Below are 6,000 nucleotides of genomic sequence, written 5' to 3'. Positions count from 1 at the left end.
GCGGGGCGGGGCGGCGCCGAGGGGAGGCCGCGGGGCTGGCAGGGGCCCTCAGCGGGCGCTGGGCCCCGCGGCCGAGCCCATATCATAGAATCACAGAATCACAGAATCACAGAATCACAGAATTTCTAGGTTGGAAGAGACCTCAAGATCATCGAGTCCAACCTCTGACCTAACGCTAGCAGTCCCCACTAAACCATATCCCTAAGCTCTACATCTAAACGTCTTTTGAAGACTTCCAGGGATGGTGACTCCACCACTTCCCTGGGCAGCCTGTTCCAATGCCTCACAACCCTTTCAGTGAAGAAGTTCTTCCTATCATCCAACCTAAAACTCCCCTGGCTCAACTTAAGCCCATTCCCCCTCATCCTGTCTCCAGGCACGTGGGAGAACAGGCCAACCCCCACCTCGCTACAGCCTCCTTTAAGGTACTTGTAGAGAGCGATAAGGTCGCCCCTGAGCCTTCTCTTCTCCAGGCTGAACAAGCCCAGCTCCCTCAGCCGCTCCTCGGAGGACTTGTTCTCCAGGCCCCCCACCAGCTTCGTCGCCCTTCCCTGTGTCAGCCTGGCGCTGTGTCGCCGCAGGGCCGCTCGCACACAGGCTCCATGCAGCCAGCACGTGTGGAAGGCATGAGGGGTTGTTAATCCAAGCAGGGGAAAAGGCAGAGGAACGAGCGCATTCCTGTGATAAGCATTGCCCATGTGAGCAAAACAATTTGTGCCTCACAAACTCGCTTGGTACAGCAGCAGCACTCGCAGCAGTTCAGTCACGGTGAAACACAGCAAAAAGTCCTGGGGGTGTTGAGGGAAAGGTCGGACGTGTTGCTATGGACATGGTTTAGTGGGTAACGGTGGTGGTAGGGCATGGCTGGACCAAACAATCCCAAAGGTCTTCCAGCCCTAATGATTCTATTCTGTTCTAAACACCTCACGTGAAGCACGGGTCACTCACTAAAGCTCAAGGTCGCCCCCCCAGAGGGGTCCCTGCTGGGCAGTGGTCGCTGTCCCTTCATCATGCAGCTGCCACCTGCACCAGTATTGCCCACTGTTGAGCAGAAGCCCCATGCTTTCACTTTCCTGTCAGGTTTTCCTCCCTCCGGCTTTCTCAGGCAATCATTATTTTCATGTCTCCTCCAACGAGTTTTATCTGCGCTGATGTACTTAATGGGAAAGCTTAGTACAATAGGCACCCTTATCAGGCAACAGCATGTACCTCCTAAAAAGCCAAATGCACCTGGAAATTGTTTTGTTATGCTGTGAGCTTCAGTGCTTTACAGGAGGGAGCTACCCAAAGAGGATGCTGCTCCCCTGGCATGGCTGTGAGATTAGCCTAAGAAAGCTCCATTTATTCATTCAGATGGAAAATGGAATGGTTGACAATTCCAAGCAGGCCAGATTATCAAACACAGGCTTGTTATTTCTGCTAATAAGGGGAAGAAATGCAGCACATCCTTTTTTGAACTGACACATCTGAGTTATTTCAGTAGCGGGACAGGGCAAGGGAAGATTTATCACATGTTCCCAGCTGCACTTTGTTTAGAGAAGTGATAAAAGATAGCCTGTCAAATAGCAGCACTGCTGCCAATGGAAACAGGAATATAAATGTCTGTATTGCTTAGACCGGGGCGTCTGAATCCCTTTTTGCCTTGCTTCCTTAGGAAGTGAAGCATGTGCAGTCACACTGCCTGTCTGTACAACACCGTCTCTTCCTCCTCCCTTCCTGCTGTGATTGCTGAATTTGGCCCATTTCGAGAGAGGGAAGAAGGCCTCAGCAGATAGGATAAAACAATGGTATGACAGGAGAAGAACTTACATGGATGGGCCCAAGATGGAAAAAGCTTTGCTATCCCAGCTCCTTATCCATTCTAAGGGCAACAAAGGGGCTTCAAAACAGCACAAACCTTGCTCTGAGCCTGCCAGAGCACACACTGACTCTTTCCCAAGATAAAAATTAGGCAGGTGGAAAGGAGCTGGAGAAAGTTGTTGGTCCCAGTGCAGAGTTGTAGGACACACAGGTGCCTCACTGCTTCACTGTTTATAAAATGACTTGGTTCGTAGCGTGAACCCCATTGTCAGAAAATATTATGAGTGGTTAATGTCGTCTTCTTGCTCAGTCCCTTCAGTCAGTCTTGCTCAGTCCCCTCCATTCCCAGGCAGATGGGAATCACCTCTGTGATCTGCCTACCCTGCCGTAAATCCCTGCCCTATCCCTGAGCATGTCACACCCCTGCAGCTGCAGCTGGCCTCGGGTCATGAGGAGCACGGCCACCAGCAGTAAGCAGCACTGGGGATATCGTCACTTTACTCAGTTAAACGTAATGACAGGACTCCAGGTGACAACAGGAATCAAAGAGGAGGTGCTTGCTCTATGCAATTAGCCAGCTTCTTACAGCCCACCAGTAAAGTGCTCCCTACGGCACCACAGAGAATGACTGACTTGGATTTTCTGAATGATTCATTTAGCCTTCAGGTTTTCTACCAGAGCAGAACTGATGAGCTGCCAGCAACATCAGAGGTCCCAAATGAGGTTGGGACCATGCTGCAGCACCTATCAAAGGAGCATGCTTCTCGCAAGGAGTTTGCAGTCTAAATCCTCCAAATGAAGGATTATTGTCCTGTTTTCATTGGTATTTTATTTTATTTTATTTTATTTTATTTTATTTTATTTTATTTTATTTTATTTTATTTTATTTTATTTTATTTTATTTTATTTTATTTTATTTTATTTTATTTCCAAACAGTAGATAACAAAGGCAAGGAGAAATTAAATGACTTGCCAGAGCTGCCACTGTACATCAGTTCCGTGGGAATCTGCACTGTGAAGCCAGTACCTCGGGGGTGTACATCTTGAGTGAAAAGGCAGCAGAGCCAAGGCTGCAGTTGCTGGGGTAGTGCAGAAGGTCCAATTGCAGATCACTGCGTGAGGTCCACAAAGCCAGTGCACTTGCTTGGATTTAATTTGCATCACACTTACCTAGTGTCTTCAGGAATTTGCCTAATCTTCAAGAATTAAATTAGCAGGGGTTTCCTTCCTCTCGCAGCCGTACACAGGGTTAAATTGGAATAGGCACAAACAATTCATGAAACTCCCTGCTGTTTGTGTGAGGAGCAGAACATGTCGTGCATGTTTAATAGGACTGGTGAAATTAAAGTACGCTTGGCCTTAAGTGAGAGTGCTTCCATCAAGTTTACTCAGCAGTGAAATCATCCTCATAAAACGTTTCCAGATATACAAGTGACCCTGGGGACTGCAGCCTGTAGCTCCAGGAATGGGCCATCCTTGAAGTTTCAGGACAAGCACACCTGCTGCTGCAGAACTGGTGGCTGAGCTCTAGCTCTAACAGGTGATTTAATACCTTCGTGCCCTGCTCTGATGAATCACTCCAATATCATCTTTACAAGAAGAGCAACATTAACACCCCCACAAACTACCACTGCAGCTCCAATACCCAACCCCTGGCCCAGCATAGTCCGTGCAATGCCCACCCCGACAGAGTGGTCCTGTGGTGCCATCTCTGGCAAAGCCCCCGTGCCTTGCCTGTGGGGTGCCCAAATCCCCCCCTGGCCAGTAACAGCGTGGGCCAGAGCACAAAGGCTGCCCACCACCGGGAGAGTGAAACCTCCGGGGTGCAACCCCACATTTGTGCTTCCTCCACCAGACCCCCTCACTCTACCACAGGCCCTTTCTGGCTTGGAAGCGACGTGACTGCCTGAAACGAGCCCTGAACTGAGAGAAGCGTGGCAACAATTCATCCGTGGTGGTGTTGTGACTACCTGCAGCAGGAGTCCCAGCAGGCCTGCAGTTCCCCACCAGAGTGCGTTACTGATCCTGCTGCCAACATTAACAGGCGCACCAGGTGCTGAGAAGCTGAAGGCAGGACCCCCACGTGCTGTAGGCCCGCAGGGTGCTGGGGGTGCAGAAAAGGCCCGGCAGCAGCACCCTGACTGCTGGCAGCAGAGCTCCAGGCCCGTGCTGCCCACACAGACATCGGGGTGGAACTGGTGTAAGCCCGTGGGTGCTGGGACCAGCACTGGGGGAGCTCTGACAGCACTTGGGTGCTAGCGGGGGTTCACGTCAGAAAACCGTTTGGAAACTCGGCCACCTCTGTCCACAGTAAGGAAAGAAGCCCACATTTGACTTTATTTTCTTAAGCTTATTCTAAGAACTGTATTATTTAATGCATTTTCCGAGAGCATCCTGCCAGATTTCAGCTCCCAGGAGGAGTGGTTCTGACTCCATTGTCCCTAAAAATGCTGTTTTTAGAACAGAAACGTGCCAGGGACATTTGTATCCCTGCCCTACGTGCAGTTGCTCAGCCAGGGAATGGCACCTATCCTCAGCGCTGCATTTATGGGCACAGATTAAGGGTGTCGAGAGGCCTTTAAAATCCTCCTGCGGGGATTTGTCGGCAGGGCATTAACTCCAGCTGAATGAGTTAACTCCTCCCACGGAATAAAGTTTTTAAAGGACAGGGCTTGGTAACAAGAAGTGGGGTACTTGATCTTTTTATCGCCTTGGTATGAAGCACGCCCACCCGTTTGTACTTCCTTGATGTCACCAGGCTACGTCTGATCTCTGGGAGCTGAATGAGCAGGTTTTTGCTGACGTACTTGCAGCAACTAAATATAAAACATGGGAACAAAGCCAAACACACTGGAAGAATCGCTTGGGTTTGGTTTTCTCCTAGAATCAACAGCAATGCAACGTCACCATAAACATCTTGAAAGTTGTGCAATTTTTACTGGTGATTTTAAGCTGCTCAGGCCTGATGGTTTGGAGCTTTTAGAAGAGACTTTATTTCTGTTCAGCCTTCCAGCCAGCTCTAGCCTCCTTTGTTGCTGCCCATGAAAGAGCCCTCTGGATCCAGCTGGGTGTTTTCTCTCCACATGTGGCATGTGGCGCACACTGCCCGCCTTTCATCTGGCTGTAGGTTTTCCACATGAACCCTTAAACTTCCTCACAGACAGCTCCAAACCCAACCCTTTAGCTCAGCATCTGAAACACATTTATTTAAGTGTTCTTTAGCCCAGCCCCACGCCACAGGGAACAAACATGATGTATGATGTCCTCCCCCAAAGGGTGCTGTTCACGTTAAAAGCAACACAAAAATCCCAGCGTGCCAAGCTCCAAACGCTACGCACCATCAGCAGTTGTGTTTATTCCGCTGTGAGCAGCTTCCCGAGGTCCTGCCCGGGTTGTAGCACGGGGTTGTACCATGCTGTGCCCCACGACACGCAGCTGTCCCCGTGAGCGAGGCAGTGTCAGTGGCAGCACACCCGGGCACGGCCTCCCTGGCAGGACCGTTCTCACGGAGGGACCGCGTGCTGCCTCGTTCCCTCGGTGGGAAAGGCAGGGACAGGAAACAGAAGATATAAATAGGGCTGAGGAAGAAATAAAAACAGTTCCAGCTCAGGGTAAACTAAGATTTTGAAATAGGAACTTTTCTTACAGAAATACAATACAGCCCGGTGACCGCATGGGGTGATGCCGAGTCAGACAGGCCGGCAGGCGCGACTCTCCCCAGGGATGCTCACGGCCAACAATAACACGCGTGGCACAGCAAGCTGAGTTTTGGGAAATGTTCGATGGCATTACAGTATGAGGCTCCTGAGAGATCACACCTCTGTTGCTTAGTTTCTGTCAAAGTGGAAGGACTGGAATAATTCACATCCCAGATGCAGAGCTTTGCTTTTCATGCTAAATATTCTGCTTCAGAGAAGACACTACAACTACCAGCCCTGCACCAAAAGCCAGGACCAAGGTTGGCAGCAACCTGACTGTGGTGCTGAAGGGCTGCTCACGTCTACCTGTCAGGGATAAGGATGAATTGAGCACTCAATGCAGTGCCTCCTACACGCAGGTTTCACATAAGGCTCCATGCTGCTCACAGGGCATCCTTCTCTCAGCCCACAGCTGCACATTCAGAGAAGATGCCTGCACTGCTCTGGCTGCTCCCTGCTGCCCAGGGAGCCATACAGTCCAACCCCTGCCTGGAAAGCACAT

This window comes from Netta rufina (genome assembly GCF_964035555.1).
Source record: "Netta rufina genome assembly, chromosome: 17".
Classification (NCBI taxonomy): domain Eukaryota; kingdom Metazoa; phylum Chordata; class Aves; order Anseriformes; family Anatidae; genus Netta; species Netta rufina.
This window is presented reverse-complemented; position numbering follows the sequence as displayed.